The 26,124-nt window shown below is 44.5% G+C and overlaps 1 protein-coding gene across 4 annotated transcripts in view; it reads right to left on the bottom strand.

Moving 5' to 3' along the window:
• The window catches only part of CKLF (chemokine like factor), a 601,280-nt gene that overhangs the window by 117,163 nt on the left and 457,993 nt on the right, over window positions 1-26,124 (bottom strand). The window lies entirely within an intron of this gene.

The following is a 26,124-nucleotide window of genomic DNA, read 5'->3' as shown; positions in this document are numbered from 1 at the left end:
TGCTTGTTTAGACTGTATCTTTCAGACCTAACTTTGTTCATCTGAGATATTCTACAGTCTATATACAGATTACCTGAAATTGAGTAAACTGATAACGTGTTACAGATAAGGCATGTCTGCAAAAGAACTTAACTAAATTGACCATTTGGGCACAAGAGACTAATATGCTGATAAATACATCAAAAACTAAGCATATGAGATTTAGGAGACATAAACTGAAAGGTGATTATTTAATACAGCACACAGTGATTGAATAGACTCATTTAACGACTTGAATATATGGGTAGATCTAGCTATGAGTTTTTCTAATCATATCAACCAATTGCTTAATGATAGTTATAAAACTATAGGTTGCATAAAAAGATTTATAAGGTCTAGGAAATCAGAAATGACGAAGTCATTATTTGTTAATTACATAAGACCCAAACTTGAGTATGTAATAACAATATGAAAAACTTATAAGAAAACAAGCATGAGTAAACTGGAAAGAGTACAGCGGAAATATACCAAGGGCATCCATGGATGTCAAAATTTAAGTTGTTATGAAAGACTAAAATATTTAAACTTGTACAGTGTTTCTTACTGATAACTAAGAGGAGATCTTATTCAGGTATATAGGGCATTTAGAGAGAACTACCTCTGGGAATGTCTAGGGTTATCAAAACATAGTAGGGAATCATCAGACAACCTATGTAGAAGATTCTGTAGGAATGAGAAGTGTACTAATTGGTTCTCTGAGACAGCAGCTGATGCCTGGAACAGACTACCAAATTACATTAAAGAAAGTACTAGTTTAGATTATTTAAGAACAGCCTAGACACTTGTTATGTAATTATGATGAGGCCATAAGGATGCAATGAAGATAACTGTGCTCTTCAACCGGAATGCTGTCTGAGAAATTTGGGAATGAGAGATAACGGTGGGTAAGCATAAAGAAGACCGGAGGGCCAATCATGGACTACAACATCTCTTGGTGACTCCTCCATTGGAGTGATCAGGCAAAGAACCTGCTACACTTGTTGTTCAGGGGAAAACTGAACAGATTGCTGCATGACTCACCCCATCGATGGAAAATTCTCTCTGCTATTTTGAGATTGAGAGACCACTTACGAGGCATCAGAATGGACCTTCTTAGCTTGTCCACAATTACATTGGCATTTTTCCCAGGATGTGCATTGCTATTAGAATGCAAATGGAAGAGATCACTAACTGCCCCACTCTCATTGCTTCTCAACCAAGCAGAAAATACCTGGTTCTTTCCTATTTGTTGATGTACCAGACCACAGACATATTGTCCATCTGAATAGCAATTGTCCTGAAGGGGGAAAGTCTTGAAAGGCCTGCAATGCTAGGAGGATTGCTTTCATTTCCAGAACACTGACATGCATCGTGGCCTCTTCTGAGTACCACATACCTTGGACTGTTCTTCTCAAGTACTGCCTCCCACCCCAGTTAGAGGTGTCCATGTGCACCATGGCAGTAAGTATGGGAAGAATAAATAGACAGACTTTGGAAAGTTTGTTTGAATGAAGTCACCAAAGAAGATATCTTTTCCATTTTTGCGTGATCTTGACTGGGGCAATTAAAGGATGCTGAAGAATGGACCGCTGTACTGACAAGGTCCATTACACAATTTACATGTGAAACCTGGCTAATGGGACTAAGGTGACAGTCATTGCCATGGATCCCAAAGCTTGTAAGCTTAGTCATGATGGAAGAGAAGAATGCAGCATTACTCTCTTGACCTGTGATCTGACAATCTGAATGTGAGTTGGAGGGAGACTGGCTATCTGCTTGACCATGTCTAGATGAGCACCTATGAACTCTAGACTCTGAGTGGGCGCTGAGTTGTGATTTGCCGTAACTGACTGTGATGCCTAGGTGAAGACACAACTAGAGCAAGTAGTCCCTTACATGTAGGAAAAGATGCCTGGTTGGAGCAACTAGGAGACAGTTGTCTATGTATGGAAACACTTGGAATCCCAGTAGCCTCAAGTGAGCTGTTACCACCACCATCCATTTGGTGAACACCATGGGAGATGTCATATGACCATAGGGCATAGCTCTGAGCTGGTAATGACTGGCTCCCAGCCAGAAGAGCAGATATCCTCTGGAGTACCTATTCATTTTAATGTGATAGTAGGCATCTTGTAGATCTATCAAGCACATCCAATTGTTCATTAGTAGTAGTGGCAGAATGGACTAAATCATGACCATTTGGAACCTTGAACATTGCAAAAACTGGTTTAGCTTTCTGAGATCCAGGATGGGTCTCAATTCCTCTGTCCTCTATGGCACTAAAAGAATCTTAAATTGGTCCTGTATCCTTTCTGGTCTTGGGGGAAAACCTTCTGGATGATTATTCTCCAGCAACGTTTCTATTTCTAATGCTGCTGCTTCCCTCTGATTGGGTGGAACACTGGGGACCCTTCATTCTTGTAGAGGTAATTTGGGAAAAATGGTATGATATAGCCTCTGTATATAATTCTCTGCACCCAAGAATCTTATGTTATGTATAGCCAGGCTTTTTGATTCGGAGACAAATGCCCCCAGACTGTCTCTAGAGAGCAACAGTTGGGCACCTTTTTAGGAGTGCTGGTAGAGTTTGTCCGAGAGAGTCATGGAAATGCTGGTTCTGTGGGCCACCTCTGTTGCGGGAGTGACGTCTTCCATTTGAGTCACCCCTCTCTGTTCCTGGGAGAACTATCACCTTGTGAAACTTTGAAAGGACCCTGGGATTTATGGAACACGTCTTCCTACCTCCTTGCTGATTCCAGGAAAAGGGTCTTTGAAGGGTAGAAAAAAGTATCCCTAGGGTAGAGAAGTTCTTTTCTTCTTGCTCACATCTGGAGAGTGTATATTTTACTTTAGGGCCAAATAAGGAAGACCCATAAAAGGGAGCCTTGATGAATGAAAACTTAAACAAAGTCATATAGATGCATCCAGGCATGTCTCCTAATGGCTATGCCTGAATCGGATACCCATGAGGTACCTTCTGCTGCATGGGAGATCACCCTCATAGATGCATTAGATATCCATTGAAGAGTGGCCAGCTGTGAGGAGTCTTTATTTTGGTTGTTGGCAGACATGGACCCAGAAAGAGATTTAGAGAGTTCTTTAAATCTCTTTGTAATCTTGTAAAATGTTCCAGGTAATTCAGTGACTGCAGAGCAATGTTCACTGAAGTTTATACATGCTTACTGAATCTATCCAAGGCCCTGCAGTTTGGTAAATACCATGGGGGCTGTCATAAGAACATAGGGCATTGCTCTGAACTGGTAATGACTGGCTCCCAGCCAGAAGAGCAGATATCTTCTGGAGTACCTAGGTGGCTGGACAGAAGAGCTCTGCTCCACAAACTATTTTTTGGTGGCTGCTGTTACAACCATGGCATCACCTGGGAGCCTCTGCTCCAGTGTTCTCTCCTTGAGATTGGCTAAAATTGTGTCTGGACATTTGGAGACATGCTCCACAGTACTGGTTCCTTCCGCACCCGGCAAGAAATTAGATCTGCAAGTTCATCGGCCAGGGGAGTCACCCAAGATGTAGCCAGGCCAGACCCAAAAGCCTCCAGAAACACTGACTCCTCTTGGGAAAGGGTATGGGAAGATCAACCACTTTTTTGTTTCAAGAGCTCTAGAATGTCTCCAAATGAGATGTCTTCAGGTGGAGATCTGAGGGATCCTTCCCCTTCATCAAAATCAGTGTCCTCGGTGAGAGAATCTTGAGGGGAATCTAGGTGTTTCCTTTTACATGTTCTCTTCCAAGGGAAATCATTAACAGAGTAGTCTGGTGAGGTATCAGAAGAGATGGGGAAGTCCTGAGCAATTGACTAGAGACTTGAGCACGTTTGCTGTCCTAAGAGAATGGAAGAAAGAGGCTCAGAACAAAGAAATAAAGGAGGTAAAGTTGTCTGATCTGATAGGGGGGGTAGGGATGTCCTTTCTCTAGGTAACGAGAAAACCCTCTCCACAACCTTGAAGGCACAGTGCTTGGGGAAAGCGAAATTGATGATAAAATAGCTGATATTTCCCAAACCGCCTGCTTCTGTAACCCTGCAAGGACTCCACCCTAGGATGGAGCTGGACCTGAGATGTCCAGTGCCAAAGCCCTGACAGGCAGTGATGGCACTGACAGCTTTGAAGTCAACTCTAGTCCCCCAGATCTGGTGCTTACATTTTGGCTCTGAGAATCCTCTGGCTCAGAGCCGCATAACTCAAGGAAATAACTGGAATCGAAAAACAGACTGTCTTCGGATCTGATGAGGACACCCCCAGGGTGTCTTAGATCCAATGGCTCTGAAACAGTAGGTCAGATCAAGGAAGGAGAGACCAAAGGGGAAGTAGTCATAGGTTGGCTCACAGATCTGATGGGAGACAAAGCAATAAGTACCACATCTGGATCTGAGCTCTAAGGAATTTCCTCATCATCTTATCCAAGTCAGTCTTGGATAAACTCCTGGAAGATCTGAGAGAAGAATTTGAGGACGGAGGTCTAGAATGTTTACAGGGGGATTCCTCTAAGAAGGGTGAAGGGAGCTGAGATGTTACCAGACCCCGATGTGGTCAGATCTGACTTTTTTGATATTTTTGCAGGAGGCTCTGAGGAAGGAGAGTAAGATGTAGGATCTGGAGTCCTCTTGTGAGAGCCTTTATCTTTAGTAGCCGAGTCAGACTTCCCCCTGTCAGTTTTCTTTGAGGGGGTTTGAGCCTCATCTGAAGAAGAAGAAGAAGAATTGGAAGGGAGAAGGCCCTTCAATAAAAGCCCATTCCTCTTGTCTGTGAGAGCGCTGGAGTTGCAACCAGAGCATATGGAGCAGTATGAGTCTAAATGTACAGCTCCTAAACAGTATATGCAGTCTCTGTGGGCATCTGAGTATGGTATTTTATGCTCACAGGTGATGCATTTTTTAAAGCCGGTAGGTTTATCGCTGGTAGGTTTATCAGTCATACTGGTCTAACTAAGAGCAAAGCTATGGAAGGACAATAACCAACAAAAAATATTTTTTTTTAAATAAGGAAAGACAGAAAAAGAAAGCTAGCAACAATGTTAGGCAAGAAATACCCTAAAAGGTGAGTAGAAGAAAAAAATCGAGATAGCAAAGTACCAGCAATGGTACTAAAGAGAAGTATTGAGAAACTGGTAACAGCTGCACAGAAAGTCATGGTAGGGGAAAAAACACTGAACAAGGGAGGTAGGTGAGAGAAAGGAATCAAAAGAACTAATATAGATAGAAAAATGTAAGTAGAGCTGACTATTTCAACTATGAATTTTACCCAAAAGCTTGAAAGCAAGAGAATCCACATCTGTAGCTAAGTGGAAGCAGACGAGATCTGTGGTATGTTAGGTTGCTGGGGCATTATGGGTAAAGGGAAGAGCTTGAGAGTTTGTACCCGAGCATCTGGCAGAAGTGACCAAGTCAGATCTGAGACCCATCAGGTGAGGAATGAATGAAAATGACAATATCAAGTATAAACAATACATAAATCTTAATAGAGCTGTAAGAAAAGCCACAGGATAGTAACTCATACAAATATTTTAAAACCAGAGAATAACTTGCCCTGAATGGGTGCTGGTTATGGTGTTGGCACCAACTAGAAAACCTTTTCCATTTGGTAATACATCATTTTCTAGTATCAGGCTTTCTTGCCTCCATTAGTACCTGCTGCACGTTCTCAGTAAACTGGTGCCTGAAGGGAATTAATATCCCATCATCCAGACAATCAACTGAAGTTGACTGGTATTGGGCTGTATCAAACACCCCTGTTTTTGTGTGAGGAGATCCAGTCTGGGAGGAAGCTTTTGGTAATTCCCCTTGGTCATTTCCAAATGATGGGGGAACCATGGCTGCCTGGGCCAGATGGGAATCACCACAATGTTCTTGGGGGATTCCTTCTTACTCTTCAGAAGTACCCTGGATATTGGTGGAATGGGTGGAAAGCACAAAGCATCATTCCTGTCCAAGGAAAAGAAAAGGCATCTGTCTGGAGCAGAATCTTGCCAGCTGACCAGACAGGAGGCAGATAGGTCTACTTGAGGAACTTCCCACAAACAGATAAACTTTGGAAGCCTCACGATCTTGTTTCCATTCGTGAGGGTCTACCCTTGACCTGCTCAGCTTTTCTGCCACACAGTTCTGCTCTGACAGAATGTAGGATGCTTGTAGAATGAGATTGTGCTGTGAAGTTATATCCCAGGCTAACATGGCTAGTCTGCAGAGAAGGTATGACCTGGATCCCCCTTGCTTTTTGGTGTACCACATGACAGTGGTATTTTCTGTAACAACTTGAAAAGGTCCTGGGGTCCAATGATGATTAAGAGAGTTGAGTAACTTAATAAGGGCAAAAAAGAAGTTATGTCTTACCATAATGTTCCATCTGTGTTGTTGATCTTCATTCTTTGATCACTGATGGGTTGTCGGTTCCGTCCTTGGAACCAAGTCGACCTTATACCAAGCTTGCTCCAGCCAAAAACTCTCTAGCTAAGCTTTTACCCACAATACCTTTCTCCCTGTTACCTCAGATCAAGTTTGCCCATTAATAGTAAGGCAGAGGCTGTTTCTGAGCAAGTACCTAATTCAAGACATGGACCCAAAGTATCCCCCAGGAGCCTTAGGCGGGGGAAGGAGGGTGGGATGTGATGAATGAATGAAGGTCAACAATACAGATGGAACATTATGGTAAGACATAACTTCTTTATCTGATGTTGTTAATCTTCATTCATTCATCACTGATAGGACAGAGTCCCCAGCTACCTTGTGTCACTTGGGCGGCCCTTATGGATGAATATTCCTGAGCACCATTGAGCCAAAAGAAGCTCTTCCCATGGAGACCAAATCCAATTTGTAATGAGTTATAAAGGTATGAGGAATAGCCCACGTTGCTGCTGCACAGATATCGTCCATAGAAGCTCTTGAGTGGAACACCACAGAAGTTGCCATCGATCTGGTGGAGTAAGCTTTGATTTTCTGTGGTATAGGTTTTTTTCCGTGATGATAAATAAAGAGTATACAGTCTCTGAGTCATTTAGATAAGGTCATCTTAGAAACTGACTTTTCCATTTTAGGACCAGACAATGATATAAATAGCTGGCCTGATATGCACATTGGTTTTGTCCTATCTAGACAGAATTTCAACTGTCTGTGTATGTCTAATGAATGCAGACAGTACCTTTATTTGAAAAAGGGTCTATATTAGAACATCAAAGTTTCAAAACTTTGAATGTTCTAATATCGACCCCTATTGAGCGAAAGCTGAAAATATCGAAGCAACAGAAAAACAAATGTTTACCTAGGGAAAGAATACGGTTGTCCATTTCTGTTGCTTTGGTATTTTCAGCGCTGTGGTGGAAAGTTACGGGTCGGGTTCAGGTAAGTGTGCGATTGAGTGTGGGTTAGATTAGTTAGGGTTAGGGTGCGGGTTAGGTATGTGTGCAATTGTGTGGATGTGAGGGTTAGGGCGGGTTAGGGTTAGGGCACGGGTCAGGTAAGTATGCGATTGTGTGGACGTGAGGGTTAGGGCGGGGTAGGTGAGTTAGGGTTAGGGCGCGAGTGAGGTGAGTGTGCGATAGTGACGGACCTTAAGGTTAGGGTTTGGGTTAAGGTAATTGGATAGTTAGTGGTGTGTGTATAATTTAGTGTAGGGTTAGGTGTAAGATTTTAGGTGTATGTGTATGGATTGCTGTTTGTTTGGTGTGTTTGTGTTGTGTGCATGTGTTTTGGAACAGCAAATTTCTTCCCTAGGAAAAAATTTGCTGTTCTGTATGTTCAATGTTTTCAGCTTTCGCTGAATAGGGGTCGATATTAGAACATTCAAAGTTTTGAAACTTCGATGTTCTAATATACACCCTTTTGAAAAATTAGGGAAAAAGACTGGTAGGTCAATAGTTTGGTTAATAGAGAACTCAGAAATTACTTTGGGGAGAAAGGAAGGATTTGTCCAAAGTGATACCTTGTCCTTGTGGAAAATTAAATAGGGACATTTTATGCACAGAGCGTGGAGCACAAAAATACACCTAGCTGATGTGATGGCCACCAGAAAAAGAGATTGCCAGGATAAGAACTTGATGTCACAAGTTGCTGCAGGTTCAAAGGAAGGTTGTGTCAAAGACTGTAGGACTAGTGTGAGGCTCCATGGTTCTATAGGTTTGTTTGATTGGAGGTCTAATGTGAGAGGCTCCTTTAAGAAAAGTTTTACACAGACGATGTGAGATCAAGGAGGAATTCCCAAAACCATTATAGAAATTTGAAATGGCAGCCAGGTGAACCCATATAACTGAAGCTGCAGCACCATCTTCAAAGAAATTTGACAAGTAATCTAGCACTGCAGTAACTGGGGCTGAGTATGGGTCCAGTTTTCTCTGCTTAGACCAAACTGAAAATCTCTTCCGTTTGTCAAGATAAAGTTTCCTGGTGGATGGTTTGTGAGAGTCCAGAATAATGTCATATACTGGGGAGGAAAGGTTGTTCTGCCTGGCGATCAGCGGAAGTGGAGAAACCAAGCTGTTAGCTTGAGACTGGTTAAGTTTGAGTGGTTCAACCCTTGGGGGTGAGAAATCAGATCTGGAGTTGGATCCAGAATCCATGGTCGGCATAGTAAGTGAGGCCGGAGAAAGGGGACTCATACTTGTCGAGGCCAATAAGGTGCTATGAGGATCACTTTGCTTTTCAACTGAAGAGATTTCTTCACAAATTGGGGAATCAGAGGAATGAGGGGGTAAGCATACAGAAGTCCCGTGGGCCAATCATGGATTAGAGCGTCCCTCAGGGACTCCCACTGCGGGGGAATTAGGGCAAAGTAGCTGCTGCATTTGTGGTTTGACAGGGAGGCAAACAGGTCGCAGCGAGGCTGGCCCCAGCGGTTGAAAATTTTTGCCGCTATGTACGGATTAAGGGACCACTTGTGAGGCAGGAGAATACATCTGCTCAACTTGCCTGCAATCGTGTTGGAATCCCTGGGGATATGCATTGCTATCAAAAAGCAGTTGGAATCTATCACCCATTGCCAAAGTCTCATGGCCTCTCGACCATAAGGGGTAGGACTTGCTTCCTCCTTGCTTGTTGATATACCAGACTAATGACGTTGTCTGATTGGATGGCAATTGTTCCAGAAGGAAGGACAGACTGAAATACCTGCAACGCTAAAAGCACTGCCCTCAGTTCTAGGACATTTATATGGAGACTGGCCTTTTTGTGAACCATGTGCCTTGGACTGTCATTCCCTGAAAATGCCCCCCCCCCCCATCAGGGAAGAGTCCATGGTCACAGTGGCTCTGGGCTGAAAAGGATGGAAGGGGCGTCTCTGTTTCTGGCCTCATCCACCAAATTAGGTCCTGTTTGCATCGATTTGTTATTCGAGTCTGAAAGGACAAAGGATGATGATTTGGGTACCACTGAGATAACAGAAGCCATTGGAGGAGTCTCATGTGAAGTTTTACAAGAGGTACCATTGGTATAGAAGCTGCCATTGAACCTAGGAGCTGGAGGACGTCTCAAGCTGAAACTTTGTTTTGACAGACTATCACCCGGAGTTGGCGCCTTAGTCTTTGTAATCTGTGGTCTGGGAGAGAGACTAAACAGGAATGGGTGTTGAACACTGCTCCTATGAATTCTATCCTATGAATTCTATGGATTGGGTCAGAGTCAGATTGGATTCTCCCAATTTATAGAAATTCCCAGAAGGTTCGCCAAAGAGAGGGTTCATTTTAGGGATGTTACCAGTAGATGCTTGGTGGGGGTGGTAAGCAGCCAATCATCTAAATATGAAAACACCGGGAATCCTTGCAGTCTCAAGTGAGCTGTTACTACTGCCATGCATTTGGTGAACACTCTGGAGGCTGTAGAGTCTCCGAATGGCAGAGCATGAAACTGGTAGTCACTGGCTCCCAGCCAGAAGCGAAGAAGCCTTCTAGAGCATTTGCCCATTCTGATGTGGTACTACATTAGCATATCCAATTGCCTTTCTCCAAAAAGGGAAAACTGGACTGAACCGTGACCATCCAGAATTTTGTTTGGGTGACAAACTTGTTTAAATTGCTGAGATCCAAGATTGGTCTCCAGTCCCCTGTCCTTTTTGGCATTAAAAAGAATCTTGAGTAAAATCAGGATCCGATCTGGTCTGGTGGGACTGCTTGGATGATTTTTTTGACACAGCTTTTTTTATCTCTAGAGCTGCTTCTTCCCACTGACTGGGTGGGATGTCGGGAATTCATCTTGGTGGCTTTGGGTAAGAATGAAATTGGATGTAGTAACCTCTGGTTATTATCTTCTGCACCCAAGAGTTGGTGGTTATAGATTGCCAGGTAGTGTGGTGCAGAGAGAAACGTCCCCCGACTGCTTCAGAGGAAAGCAATCGGGCCGCTCTCCAGCAACCCTGGTAGGGTTGTCCAGAGAAAGAATCTCTGGGTCCCTGGTTACGTGGGCCCCCTCTGCCTTGGTAGGGGCATCTTCCAGAAGAGTTACCCTGTCTGCCTCTGGGGGTGAACTCGCCATGTGTGTCATGAAAAGGACCCTGAGACTTTTTGTGCCACAACTTTCCACTCCTCTGATTCCTGGAGAAGGAATGCTGGGGGGTGGAAAAGTGTACACCTATGGCAGACAGGGTCTTGCCGTCCTTCTCACACCTGGCTAGAGTGTCCTATACATCTGGGCTGAACAGGGAAGATGCTTCAACTGGACCATTCAGGAAGGAAGACTTAAAGGGGTCCACGAAATCACAAAGGTGCAACCAGGCATGACATCTCATAACTACGCCTGAACCCGCATCTCTTGTCGCCCCTTCGGTTGCATGGGATATTAACCTCATGGACGAGTTTGATATCAATTCCAGGGTTGCTAGCTGCGAGGCAACTTTGTCACTTACCTTGTCAGACACCTGTCCTGACAAAGTTCCAGCGAGGTCAGAAATTAAGTCTCTTTTGAGCCTAGTAAAATGTGTCAGATAGTTCAAAGACCGTATGGCAAAGGTCGATGAAGCAAAAACTCGCTTCCCTAATCTGTCTACTGCCTGGGGCTCCCTGTTAGGCAGATGAACAGTCTGGCTCTCTTCGGCGAGCTCTTTCTTTGTGGCCACTGCCAACACCATAGCATCTACTCAAAGACCTTTAGACCAATGTGGACTTTCCTCGGGATAGAATCTTATCTGGTCTCTGCGGGACTGGCTCAACAGAGTCAGGATTCTTCCAGGTGCACTGCACCACAAGCTCGTCTGCAGGTGGGGTCACCCAAGAGGTAGATGGACGAGCACGAAAGGCCTGCAGGAACGTGGATTCCTCGGAGGAAGGATTTTTGGGCTTCCAGTCAAGCCTCTGTTTCAGTATTTCAGGGGGTGACCATAGGGACCCTTCCCCTTCACTGTAATCCATATCCTCTGTAAGAGACTCCTCAGGGGAGTCTATGTGCTTCCTCTTGCATGAATTCTTCCATGGAACCTCTTCCTCAAGAACTTCTGAAGAGGACTCGGAAGAAGGGGCACCCTTGCAGTAGGGTCTCCTGAGGGTCTTGTGCTCGATGCCCCAAAACAGTGGCTTGTGTCAGCTGCAGCTCAGGGAGAAGACACATCTGGGGCTCCGACGCCAAAGGTTTGCCTACAGAGGCAAGGGCCCTTTCTATCGCCTGGAAAACAGGCCTTCCCAAAGAAGTATGGGAGCCCAGAACTGAGAAAAACAACGTCGGAAGCGGGGTCACACCCCGCTTGTCGAGCCCACTCCCAAGAGAGGAGCCTCAAGAGGGATTGGTACCAACAGGACTCCTGCACCGTGGATGGTACCAAAGACACACTTGGAATCGTACTCGGCACCAAGGAGCCTGTAGCCCAATCCTCGACCTGAGGAAGACAGTACAGTTGTGTACACTTACCATAAATGTAGATGTTCGAGTGTATTCACTGCTGGCCTGATTATCAAAGTCTTGAGTCCTGTGTCGGTTGCAGTCTCATCTTCCATGATGTCAGGTAGTCAGGGGCTATAAAGCATGCAGCCGACGCCATTACATCAGTTTTTCTTGCCCCAGATGTCAGTTGCCCCCCTAATGGGAAGCAATTAAATATATATATATATATATATATATATATATATATATATATATATATATATATATATACACACACACACAAGGTTATACCTCCAACTAAAAAGCAAATACACCAAAAAGCTTTTAAGCATAGTAAAAAGGAATAGAGGTATAGCCAAAAGAAGTCAGGGGGCTGGAGGGAAGGTAACCATGACTGCAACAGTGAATAAACTCGAACATCTACATTTATGGTAATTGTACACAACTGTACTATGTTCTTCGTGTTCCACTGTTGCAGTCATCAAATTTGAGTAGATTCCCAAAGCTAAGGATGGGAGGAGGAATTTAGATAGCATTAGGACCAGCTATAAGACCCTGCAAGACCGCAGTGGCAAAACCAGCTCTGGATTTAGAGAAAATTGGTAAATTGCAATGCTTGGTGAAAGTATGTACAGAACTCAAGGTAGCAGTTTCTAGGATGTCCCCGGTAGGGACACCTCTGAGAAAGGCTGTAGAGGTAGATGCAGCCCTGGTTGAGTGTGGTCTTATCCCCTGTGGGATAGGTTTTCCAGGGTGCTTATAGCAGAAATGAATGCAATGACCTATCCATTTAGAAATGGTTTGCTTTGAAATGACCTTCCCCCTCTGCCCCTGCTGCAAATGCCACCAGCAGCTGTTCAGACTTCCTGAGAGGTTTAGTCCTGTCCAAGTAAAATCTAAGTTGTCGGTGCACATCTAAGGAGTGCAGTATCCATTCCCCTTTGTTCTGTGGATTAGAAAAGAAGGTTGGCAAATGAATGGACTGAATAAGAGCCACACTGGATACTACCTTGGGCATGAAGGAGGGATTGGTCCTGAGGGACACCCTGTCTGCATGAAAGATGATGAAAGGCTCCACTGCCATAAGGGCCTGTAATTCAGACACCCTTCTTGCTGAAGTGATGGCTAAAAGGAAGGCTGTCTTCCAAGAAAGGAATTTCAACTCTGCATTTGCAGCTGGCTCAAAAGGAGGTAAAGTAAGTTTTCCAATACAAAGTTAAGGTCCCAGACTGGAGTAGGGGCTCTCCTGGGTGGTCTTAAGTTTTTGGCCGCTCTGAGGATCTGCTTGAGCAGTGGATGAGGGAAGAGGGGTGGTTCTGTGTTGTAATGAGATGAAATGGCTGAGGCATGAATTTTGATGGAGGAAAAAGAAAGGCCCTTGTGAAGCATCTCAGTTAAGTATTGAAGGTAAATTAGGCGCTGCTGTGCTCATCCTCTGAGTTTGGTTCCTGGAACAGAATCTTTTCCATTTTTCAGTATAAGATTTTCTAGTACTGGGCCTCCTTGCCTCCAGAATGGCATCCAACACTTGTTTACTGAGGGATGATAACAGAGAGATCAGGTAATTAGCCAGGCTGCCAGGTTCAGGGTTCAAAGCTGAGGGTGAAGAATCTGGCTCTTCTGCTGGAACAGCAGGGTAGGAGTCTGAGGCAGGTGCCATGGTGCCAGCAGTGACACACTGCGCAAAAGGGGGTACCAGTGTTGGCGTGGCCAGTCTGGTGCAATAAGTATCATCCTTGGTTTGTCCTGTTTGATCTTTAGTAGTACCTTGGAGAGGAGAGGCAGAGGAGGAAAGGCATAAACTGATAGATTTTTCAAGGTGAAGGACAGGGCATCCACTTTCCAAGCTTGTGTGTGGGGAGTCCTTTTGCAGAATTTGTCCAATTGTTAGTTCTGGGAGGAGGCAAACAGGTCTATCTGTGGGCTCCCCCATTTGTTTATCAACATGCTGAATGTCTTTGGTTCCAGTTTCCACTAGCGTGGGTCCATGAGATTTCTGCTTAGATCGTCTGCCAGTGTATTTAACTTTCCTGGCAGGAACTGAGCCTGTAGGTGCACTCGGTAGCTCAAGGCTGTGTACCACAGAGCCATGGCTAGTCTGCAGAGAGGATATGAGTGGGTTCCCCCCTGCTTGTTTATGTACCACATAACAGTGGTGTTGTCCGTCTTTACCATTAACTGTCCTGGAAGAATGTGGTCCTTGAAGGCTGTCAGAGCCTTCTGTACAGCTAACATTTCTTTTTGATTGATATGCAGGTGCATTTGACTTGGGTTCCATTTGCCCTGAATGCACCTCCCTGCCAGTTGAGCCCCCCATGCATAGTCTGATGCGTCTGTTATGGTTTGGGTGGCAGGGGGTAGAGTGCATGGCAGTCCCTTGTTTTGGTGGCAGGCCTCCGCTCACCAAAGGAACTCTAACTGTAGGCAAGGTATGACAGGAATCATTGCTTCTAGATCCTGAGAATGTTGACACCATAGGCTTTTTACATACCATAGTAGTTTCCTCATATGCAGCCTTGCATATGGAATTAGGAGAATGCAGGAGGCCATGAACCCAAAGTCTTGCAGTATTTGTCTTGCAGATAGCAGGGTTTTTGTGTCTTAGTCTGAAGTAAGCTGTCAAATGAACTTGTTTCTCTGGCGTGAGGAAAGCCATCTGGGAAGTTGTGTTCAAGCTTGCTCCCAGAAATACAATTTGTTGGCAGGGTATCAGATGTGATTTCTTTTCGTTTATTGGTGTACCCTAGAGAAGTTAGCACTTTTTGTACAAACGCCAGATGATGCAATAGTATGTTCTGGCTTTCTGCCTGAATTAGACAATTGTCCAGGTATGGGTATATTTGAATATTTCTTTGCCTGCAAAATGCAATGACAGGAGCTAGGCACTTTGTGAGTACCCTGGGCGCAGTAGATAAGCCAAAGGGCAGTGCAGAGAACTAATAGTGCATGAAGCCTGCTTTGAAGCGTAGGTATCTTCTGGAAGAGTCCCTGATTGGGATGTGCAGGTACGCTTCCTTTAAATCCAGTGTTGTCAATCAGGCATCCTTGCCTAGCATAGGAAGGAACTGGTGAAGAGTTAGTATCTTGAATTTTGGGATCAACAAAAAAGTGCTTAGGATATAGAGATCCAGGATAGGACGCCAGGAGTTGTCTTTTCTGGGCACCAGAAAATGTCTTGAGTAGAAACCTTGTCCCTTTTCCTCTTCTGGGACAGTCTGAATAGGCCTTATACTTAAGAGAGAGAACTTGCTTTTGAGCCTCTGCCCACTGATTTAGGGATAGATCTGGCTAACCGTTTGGGGTTGGTAAAGTGTGGAAGTGGAATCTGTATCCTTGGGAAATTCTATTTAAAACTCATTTGTCCTGGGTAATGAGTTCCCAGTTTTTTGCCTGCAGAGCAATCTTTCCCCCTAAAGGAGCAGTCAGATGAGAAGGGTTTGGAAGTTTTAAAGTTAAGTCATTGAGACAGTTCACCATAAGGGGGAGGGTCTTATTACTCCCTGCTTTGGAAGTGGGAGCCCCCCACTGCTTAGTCCTGTGCGTACCTTGGGACTGAAGCCTGAGTGTTCTGCTCGTTCTGGGTTTGGACTGAGAAGGCCTGGAAGAGGCAGGAAAGGACCAATTCTTAGAGAGCCAATGCCTACTAAACCTTGGAGGCTGCACTTGCAGGAAATCTTTAACAGTTTGCATAGATTTAGCTTTTTCCTCCATCTTTTTAAGTACTTCTGCTTTGTTGCCAAACAGGCGGTCCTGGTTTAAGGGAGCATCCAACAATTTAGCTTTAACATGATCTGGCAAAGATTGCTCCTTAAGCCAAGCATGCCTTCTAAGTAAAGACCCAGTAACAGCAGCCCTGCAAGATGCTTCTAGTGAATCAAAACCACATTGCAAAGTATGTTTTCCAACTTGTTCAGCAGAATGCATTAAATCCTGTAAATCCTTATTTTTAGCACAGTCAGGAATCAACATCATTTTTTGTTTAAGCAATCCAATAATATGCTGCTGATACTTTAACACATGAAACTGGCAATTTAAAGCCCTAATGGCCAAGGTTGCAAATGAGTATACCTTCTTACCCCATCTATCCAGTGCCCTGGAATCTCTATCAGAGGGGTTAGGATTTTTGGCAGTAGTAGCCTTTATGCCCCTGTGTCCCTGTGAAATGGTCTCAGGATCCGCAGTAGGATTTTTAAAAAGGAACTTGTGAGAGTCAGGAACCCTGTAATATCTATCTGGCTTTCTGGGAGCAGGAGATAAAGAGTCAGGGGCCAAGCTGGACTCCGTAAAGGCATCATCAACAATGTCCAGTACAAGGGGCATAGCTAAAGGCCTGTGTTGGGGGGATAGCTAAAGGCCTGTGTTGGGGCAGAAGTAAGAAATCCCTAAGCCTCTTTTTAGAATCAGAGTAATCCTGGCTTTCCCAGTGAAAATGCTCCCTAACAGTATGCAAGGTGTCACCAAAAGAGAAATCCTCTGGAGGGGAAGCAGAGGGAATAGAGTCCTCTGCATCAGAATCCTCATAGGTAGATAAGGGTAAATGCCGGTAATCAGAAGTAACAGAAATTTCAGAATCCTGATCAGAAGAATCATAACCAAATTCAGTCCTAGGTCTCTTAGAGGGGGAAGGTTGGCTTTCCCTGATTAAAGTAATAAGGTCTTCAGCCATTCTTATCATTTGTTTTTTAGGCATAGAAGCCTGACCATGTGGCCTGGGCATCGGTTTTCTAAGCATGGATCGAGTTTTAGGCCTTGAAGAAGAAGACGGCGTCAGTTTAATATGCAAGTCAGTAGGCCTGAATACACCCTCAGAAGCTGGTGCCTACCCAGAGGCTCCGGACCCATCCAAGGTGGAGACATCTGCAGGTTCCACAGTTGAAGCATCCGGACTCCAAATGGGTCTCAGTAGAGGCCTGCGAATCTGAAGTAACAGATATCAGGGGCTGCAAAAGCGCCTCACTGAGTACCGACGAACTGGCGGCTAGCTTAGGAGAAGCGTCGTCGACAGCTTTGGACCTAGGCGGCCTATCTCTGACTTTATCTTTGCATTTTTTTGGAATGTCGGTAGTCGGGTGGCTTACCGAAGCCATATCTGGATAATTGAACCGAGTACCAAAATATTTAGAAGCGTAAATATACTAACAATGAACAGTTCGTTGTTTAAATAAGGCACAAAACCGACAGCGAGGTACGTCGTGGTCAGGGCTTAGGCAAGGAATACAGTACGAATGAAAATCTTTATGAGGTATTTGTTTTCCACAACAAATACAATTATTGATTTTTACTGACATCAGTTTAGAGCAAGAAAAAGTTTCCCCAACGGGGTACTTAACTTTAGTTGAAGACTTCGGTTCTGAAACTCGAAAATGAAAATTTCAGGACTCGGCCGACTGGCACTTGCAAACTGCTTCTGCTTTGGGCACTGCACGGCAAGAAAGACTGATGTAATGATGTCGGCTGCATGCTTTATACCCCTGACTACCTGACGTCATGGAAGATGAGACATCAACCGACGCAGGACCCAAGACTTTGATAATCAGGCCGACTGAGGGCTACTGTAAGCAGATAACCCAAATGTGATGACTGCAACAGTGAAACACGAAGAACATCTGGCTCCAAATGAGCCGAAGGCCACAGGGTCAGTTCTCTGGCCACAGTGAGATCCACTAATGGCACTGAGGATGTGGGTACTGAAATGGGCATCGATGTTGAAGGCTTTAAAACCTGCAAGGAGGTCAAAGGCGGAGAATAGGATGGAGTCCATGGAGAAATATTCCCAAGTCCAACAGGGGGTTGGGTCTCAGAAGGTGTAGGAATCCCCCTGGCTGTCAGCAGCTGGTCCACAAGGTGCACCACATCTAGTTCAGAAAGGGTCCTGGTGGATATCCCTGACTGGGACTCTGGCTGTTCAAGGAAGGGGCTATACATCTGCCCCAAGAAAGGATCAACTGGCGATGAGTATTGGGTCCGTGTTGCAGTGTCCAACTGCACCACTTTCTAAAGTTTGGAGACAAGGGAGGAAGGAGTGTTCACTGTAGTCATGGGTAAGCTCGGTGCCTTGACGGCACTCGGTACCGAGGTGGGTGTGGAGGTGATAAGTTGAAGTTTAGCTATGAATGGTGCCGTAGACTTTGCTGTTGCTGAAACAGGCACCAACGACACTAAGATAGCTGACAGTACCGAGGTCGGTGCCATAGAAACTGGTTTCTGTTCCGATGACAGTTTGGGTATTTTCGGTCTAGATGGCTTATCCTTATCACCAGAAGGTGAAGAAGGTATAGAATGTGATCTCTTTTTATCTTTCTTAGGAAGGGTGAGCCCTCCGATGAAGAAAGCACCTCTGAAAAGGGCATCTTAAGGAGGCCCTTTAGAATTAACTTATTCCTGCATTCATTCACAGTACGGGAGCTAATCCCTGGCAAACAGAGCAAGGTGGCTGACGTCCCCTTTTTTCTAGACATACTGAACACTCACAACAATTCACCAAAGAGAGATAGGTAGAAAGGAAGATTTATATATATATATATATATATATATATATACATTTTTTTTTTGGGAGAGAAAAGTGAGAAGTAAAGGGAAGAAGGAAGAAATACCAGCAATGGTATTTAGGGATTACCACAATAGGTAGGGAGAAAGGCCGTACCAACAATGGTACTGAGGTTACCAAAAGGTAATTTGAAGGGGGAAACGGAATCAAATGCTCAACAGAAAGGGTAAAGACTAGCGACAGACAATGAGAGATAGAGATACAGGAAAATACAAAAAAATTCTTATCAAAGCTTTATCAAATATCAAAAAAATATAAGACTTAGCTGAGAGCCGGCTTGAATGCGGCTTTACGGCTACACGACAAACGAGATCTGAAGCAACAAGGAGAAGGGTACTATGGGTAAAAGCTTAGCTCAAGAGTTTTTGGCTGGCGCGAGCTTGGTTAAGGCCGACTCGGTTCTGAGGACAGAACCGACAACCCATCAGTGATCAATGAATGAAGATTTACAACATCAGAACATCTCTTTTATATTTATATGCTTACATCTCTTCTTGGTATCCCACACACCTTGTACTTTTACCCTCGTGAAATTGCTCCCCAAGCAAAGTCTGAAGTGTCTGTGGTGACTGACTGTTTGGAAGAGGGAGGGAGAAGTAGAGACCTTGATGTAGCGATATCTTTTGTCTTCACTACTTGATTTCCCTTCTGACAAACCCCAACACTGTGATCTGAAAAGATGAGGGATGTTAGCTGGGACCAAAGAGACTTCAGATAACACTGTATCATTCTTATGCGGAGTCTTGCCAGGAGTATCATGAGAATCAAAGAAGCCATGAGACCCAAAATCTTGTGGTTTTCCCCAACATTAACCAAAGTCTCAGTGGAAAACCCTAGAAATAAATCTAGATCTATTTTTTTTTCCTGTGGAAGAAAAGTTCTTTGAACTATGGTGTTTAGTTGACATCCCAAAAACACATTCCTGTGAGAAGAAATCAAGAAAGACTTTTGAATGTTCTCTTGGAATTTCAGGTTGTGGAAGAGATCGGTCACCTAAGAGACAGATTCCTGACACTTTGAAAAAGACTTTTGCAAAGATAAGCAAGTTGTCTAAATATGTAAAAATGTGGGCATCCTGTAGTCTGCAGTGAGCTAGAACTAGACACTTTGTCAACACTCTTGGTACAGACGATAGTCCAAAGGGTAAGGCAGAGAACTGATAATGTGATCCAGATGCACCAAATCTTATGAAACATCTGAAGTCCAGATGAATAGCAATGTGATGGTAAGCATCTTTTAAATAAAGAAGTTATGTACTCACTATAAAGGTCCATGTGTGTTGTCCATCTTGCCTTCATTCTTAGCAGGTTGGTTCAGAACTGATCCTCGGTTCAGACTCGGCCTTATACAGAGCTCGAGGTCTTCCACTAGCTCGTGGCTAAAACCTTTTCCCATGATGCACTATGAGAGTTCCCTAGATCTTGTTTGCAGATACAGCTAAATAAAGGCAACTGAATAAGTGATAGAGCAATGAAGAAGGTCAAAGGATATTAATAGTCAATTGCACCAGCCCAGTCCTCCAGGAGTAAATGGCTGGGGGCAGGAGGGTGGGAGGTAAGAATGAAGGCGAGAAGGACAACACACATGGAATGTTATGGGGAGTACATAACTTCTTTTTGTGATGTTGTCCTATCACGCCTTCATTCTTAGCATGCTGGGACAGCATCTCTAGCACCATCTTTCTTGGGTGGTTCAAGGAAGAATATTCTTCAGAACAGTGGTCCCAAAGGAGGTCCTGTTCCTGGAGGCCAAATCAACTTTGTAATGAGTGATAAAGGTATGAGGCCTTGCCCATGTTGCTGCAGCACAAATGGTGTCAATATATAGTCTCGACTGAAAGGCAGAAGAGGTTGCAATGGCTCTTGTAGAATGACCTTTTACATTATGGGAAAGTTCTTTGTTTTTAGATTGGTAAGCAAAGGTAATACAATCTGACAGCCACTTTGAAAGTGTGACTTTTGATACAGGAATACCCTTTTTTGAGTCTGAAAATGATACAAATAATTGGTCGGATTTTCTGAATTTTTTTGTCCTATGTAAATAGAAACATAAATGTCTATGTACATCCCGCTGGTGCAGCATATATTCTGCCTTGTTGCCATAGCTTTGGAAAAAACAGGTAGTTCTATAGACTGATTCAGGTTAAATTCTGAGCATACTTTGGGTAAAAATGTATTCATTCGTAGGGATACTCTATCTTTGTGGGGGGGGGGGCTTTATGGACAATGCTTGCAGCTCTGAAACTCTTCTTGCAGAGGTAATAGCTATCAAGAGAATCATTTTCCAAGTAAGATACTTGAGGTTGCAGGATGATGCAGGCTCAAAAGGGGGAAGGAGCAAACATGATAAAACAAAATTTAAGTCCCATGGCGGTGGAGGGACCTTAATATGAGATCTTAATAAAAGAGTACCTTTAAGAAAGGCTTTGCAAAGTCTGTGGGACATCACATTAGGGCCTGATTCTCCCAAATGGAAATCAGATATGGCAGCCAGCTGGACCTGAATAGTAGCTGCAGCTGCCCCTTTGTTAAGGACATCAAGAATAGAAGCTATTGGAGCAGAGAAGGGATCAATGTGATTATTCAAGGCCCATGAAGATAATCTTTTCCATTTGCTTCTATATAACCTTCTTGTCGAAGCTTTATGGGATGAGATCAAAATATGCTTTAGTGATGTAGAAAGGTTAGGGAGCCTGTCTATGGTTGGAATTGGAGCAGCCAAGCTGTTGATTTGAGGGTCTGAAGCGAGGGGTGGAGTGTCCCTGATGCATGAGTCAGGAGGTCCAGAACTGGGTCCAGAATCCATGGCTCCTCCTGGAGATGAGGCCACAGTAAGGGGAACCAGATTTGATGAGGCTAGTATGGGGTGACAAGTATTAAGTTCCTTCCCAAGTGACTGGCTTTCTGAAGAACTTTTGGTATCAAAGGAAACGGAGGAAAGGCGTAGAAGAGACCCGAGGGCCAATAGTGAACAAGTGCATCCCTTGGTGACTCCACTGGAGGGAGGATCAGGGCAAAGTAGCTGCTGCATTTGGCATTCATGGACATGGCAAAAAGGTCACAGCAAGGCTGGCTCCATTTGCGGAAAATCCTTTCCGCCACTTCCTGTTTTAGGGACCACTCGTGAGGCATCAGAATTGTTCTGCTGAATTTGTCTGCAATCACGCTGGATTTTCCCAGGATGTGCATTGCTATCAGAAAGTGTTGGGAGGAGGCTGCCCAGTACCATAATCTCAAGGCCTCCCAACAAAGGGGTACGATTTGGTTCCTCCTTGTTTGTTTATGTACCATACAACTGGCATGTTGTCCATCTGTACTGCGATAGTTCCTAGTGAAAGAGAGTCCTGGAATGCTTGCAATGCCAAAAGTACTGCTCTCATCTCTAGGACACTGATGTGCAAATGTGCCTCGTGGTCCTATCAAGTGCCTTGAACTGTCCTTCTCAGATAATGCCCCCCCCAATCTGGGAAGCATTCATGGTCACTGTGGCTAAAGGCTGGGGAGGAAGAAAGGGACGACCTAATGCTACATTAGTGGAGTAAAGCAACTAATGAAGGTCTTTCCTGCAGGGTTCCATTATCAAAATGTGGTGGGACATGGGTAGTTCCTGCATGGACCACTGAGTGAATAGTAGCCACTGTAATATTCTCTTATGCAGATGTGCTAATGGAATCAGGGTAATTGCAGCTGCCATGGTTCCCAATACTTTGAGGATTGTTCTTGCTTGTACTTTTCTCTTGGAAAGAAGGTTTAGGACTTGACGTCATAGGACTTGAACCCTTTTGGAGGGAAGTTTTGCCATCATAGTTGTATCTAGATCTGCTCCTATAAAACTGATATGCTGAGATGGCAACAAGGCAGATTTTTTGTAGTTTTAATGTGATTCCTAGGTGACAGCATAGATGTAAAGTGGTGTCTCTCGCTTTGCACAGTAGATGCTCAGTGGTGGTGGTTAGAAGCCAGTCATCTAGGTACGGAAACACTCAGAATCTTAGGCATCTCAAATGAGCTGCTACTACTGCCATACACTTGGTGAACACTCTGGGAGCTGTAGTGTGGCCAAAGGACAGAGCTCAAAACTGGTCATGAGTGGCTGCCAACCAAAACTGCAAATGACTACTGGATCTCCTGTCCATTTTTATATGGTAGTATGCATCCTGGAGGTCTATAGAGCACATCCAATCATCTCGTCCCAGAAAAGGGAGTACTGACTGCAGTGTTACCATCTGGAACTTTGACTTTCTCACCAATTTGTTTAACTTGCTGAGATCCAGGATGGGTCTCCAGTCCCCTGTTTTCTTTGGAACTAAAAAGAACCTTGAGTAAGTTCTGGATCCTATTTGGTCTGCAGGGACTGCTTGGATGACTCTTTTGTCTAGCAACTTTTGTATTTTTAGAGTTGCCTGATCTCTTTGAATTGGTGGAAAGTCAGGAATGTTTCTTGTGTTTGGAATGGGGAAGAAAAAGGGTATGGAGTAACATCTGAATACGATACTTTGTAACCACCTGTCTTTTGTTACTGTTAGCCAGGCTTCTGGGTCCAAAGATAAGTAGCCCCCAACTGCCTCCAGAGATGGACAGGCGGGCCTCCTTTCAGAAGCGTTGGAAGGGCTTACCAAGGAAGGATTCCCTGTCACCTTGGTTTTGTGGAGCCCCTCTGCCACATGGTCGGGTCTTCCATTAGCACTTCCCCCTCTGCCCCTGGGGGAAGAATCACCATGTGTGTCTTGGAAAACTCTCTGAGATTTTCAAACCACATTTTTCCTCCTTTCTGACCCTTTGGTAAGGTCTGGTAGGTAGGGAAAAACAGACTCCAATGGCAGAGATAGTCTTTCCTTCTTGTTCACACTTGGTTAGTGTGTCTTTGACTTTTGGCCCAGACAAAGATGAGCCATCGAAAGGGGCATTCACAAAAGATTTAAAGGGTTCTGCAAAGTCACACAAGTGCATCCTCCTTAGGGAAATTCCTGAACCCGCTGCCCTGCTTGCTCCATCCGCTGCATAGGAAATGAGCCTCATGGAGGAGTTGACCACTGACATTTAAGGTGGAGAGCTGAGAGGAAACCTTGCCTTCAGCTACTGAACCTTGGAAGCGCTCTCTGAAGCCTAGTAAAGTCAGTCAGATAATTCAGTGATCGGAGCACAAAAGTCGCTGAACAGAAGATGCGCTTTCCATATCTGTCCATTGTATGAGACTCTCTGTTCTGCAGATGGACAGTAGAGGATGTTACTGAAAGTTCCTTTTTGGTGGCTGCCGCCACCACCATAGCATCTACTGGGACAACCTTGGTAAGAAATTCCTTGTCTGAAGGTGAGGTGATGAATTTGTTTGGCCTCCGAGGAACAGGTTCCACTGAGTCTGGAGACTCTCATGCCTTTCGACTAACTAACTGCATCAGCTTGTCGAAGGATGGTGACACCCATATGGTAGAAGGGTGAGATCCAAAAGCCTTCGGGTATACGGACTCCTCCTCAGGAGCTTTGATGGGCTTCTGTGAAAATGTGGACAGTTGAGAAGTATGCAAGGAGGTTTTCCCTTTTAGTATTTCCAGGATATCTGCAAAGGAGACATCCTCAGAGGGTGACCGTGGGGACCCTTCTGAATCATCAAGGTCTGTATCTGAAGTGATGGACTCCTCTGGGGAGTCTAGATGCTTCCTCTTACATAGCCTCTTTTGAGAGACCTTTTCAGAGGGGTATTCTGGAGAGGTTTCAGATGAGAGGGGGTCGCTCGATGGGACATCCTGAGGCCTTGAGTCTCCGTGTCTCTGTGGATGCAGTGATACCAAGACAGACACCGGTGCCTTTGGGGAAGAATGTCCCAACCCGAGAGTGGACCTGTCTGTGGAAACAGCACTCTCCTTATTACCTCGAAAGCCCCCCCTGTCCCTGGTCCGAGGAGACTCCCGGCTCCAAAGAACCAGAGGAAATCCCCAGAACCAAGGGGGTTGGCTCTGAGGCTGAGGTAGGAGCTGAGCTTACCTGAGCTGACACCCAGAGAGGCAAGTTCGGATCTGACAACTGTCCAATCCAACTGTCCTCCTCAGACCAGACTGGAAAGCATCAACTCCTAGACTCCTTGAGCTAGGATGGAAGCAAGGATGTCTGAGCAGTAGTCGGATCTGAAGATCCTGAGATAGGTCTTGGCTCCAATGGTTCCACTATGATCAGTTCTGGGCATTCTGGCTCTGAGGTCCGAGATCGGATTGGAGGGGGAATCAACGGTGACAGGGTAGGTCGGTTTCAAAGCCTTCTGGGTTGGATCTGACAAGAGTTTGGTGAGGGTTAGTGTCCTCAAAAGCCTCTGCACCATGCGATCCACATCATCATCATCAGACAAGCTCCTGGAGGAATGAGTGGAGGGAGCAGGAGATCTAGAAGACTGAAGTAAAGGAGACCTTAAAGTGGGAGATACCGGTTCCAATTCAGGGAACCAGCTCCACACATAGAACTCCAACAGCACCAACAAAGAAAGAGCCAAGGGAAAAGGCTTCTCAGGCCTGACAGCTTTCGCGTCCAAAGAAGAAACTTTAGATAACTTTTTTATGGCTCTGACTGAGCACTCAATGAAGAGGATCTTTTCCCCGACTTGTCCGATTTTGAAGCAGGGGATTGGCTGGACTTTGAATGACCCTGACCTTCTTCAATTGCGTCGTCTTCAGCAAGCCTCTTAAGATGAGCTTATTTTTTCTCTGTAATAATACCCTGTGACTAAAGAAGTGGCAGATCTCACAGGACTCCTGAAGGTGAACAGCTCCGAGGCAGTAGACACAAATGGTACGTCCATCAGTTATGGACATTTTTTGGCTGCACTTTACACATTTTTTTAAACCCAGAGAGTTTAGTTTCCTTAGAAGACATGACTAACAGCAAATACAACAAGAAAACAGCTAACAACTCTAGAGAAAAAATGTAAGTATACATAAACTCTACTACCACTAATTTTAAACAACACTCTCTCCTTCTTTTTTTTTTTTTTTTTTTTTTAACAACAGCGCTAAAAAAAAGGCTCTGTAACTAAGGGGACAGAGGCAGCTCTCTAACTTAAATGAGTTATCCCTGAGTATTTTGAGAGGGAAAACGTAAGGGAAAAGCTTTCTAAATTAAACGGGCTAAGGCATTTCTCTAACTTAAACGAACTAACCTATTCTTACAAGAAAGAAATCCCTCTAACTAAAATGGGCTTTCTAAATTTAAAGCTGGGATAGGGAAAGAAAGGCCTACTGGAAATTATGAAGGCCAACAGAAAAAACAGCAGCAGAAAAGGAGCGGAACACAGATCATTTATTTAATAACAATTAGCTGGAATAAAACAATTGAAAATAGTCTAACAATTTTCAAATGTAAGGCAAAAAAAGAACTACTTAGCCAGAGCCAGTATGAAAAGCACCCAATCTTGTTTAGTGGCAAACGAGATCTGGGGAACTCTCATAGTGCATCATGGAATAGGGTTTTAGCCACGAGCTAGTGGAAGACCTCAAGCTTTGTATAAGGCCGAGTTGGAACCGAGGATCGGTTTCGAACCAACCTGTTAAGAATGAAGGTGAGATAGGACAACATCACATCTAATGTTACAAGGACACTTAAATGAGGAAGAGGTAACAGGCTGTGAAGTGACATTATTCTGAATTTGGGCACTTTCAAAATAGGTTTAGGAAAGAAAGATCCAGAACTGGTCCCCAAGCATCTTCTTTCTCTGGCACTAAATATATCCTCGAATAAATACCCTTTATCACCTGGAAAGGGAGAAG

The sequence above is a fragment of the Protopterus annectens genome, chromosome 8.part1 (genome assembly GCF_019279795.1).
Source record: "Protopterus annectens isolate FY-2018-M chromosome 8.part1, PAN1.0, whole genome shotgun sequence".
Taxonomy (NCBI): domain Eukaryota; kingdom Metazoa; phylum Chordata; order Ceratodontiformes; family Protopteridae; genus Protopterus; species Protopterus annectens.
Note: the sequence above shows the minus strand (reverse complement) of the source record. Positions and strands in the feature narration are given on the sequence as shown.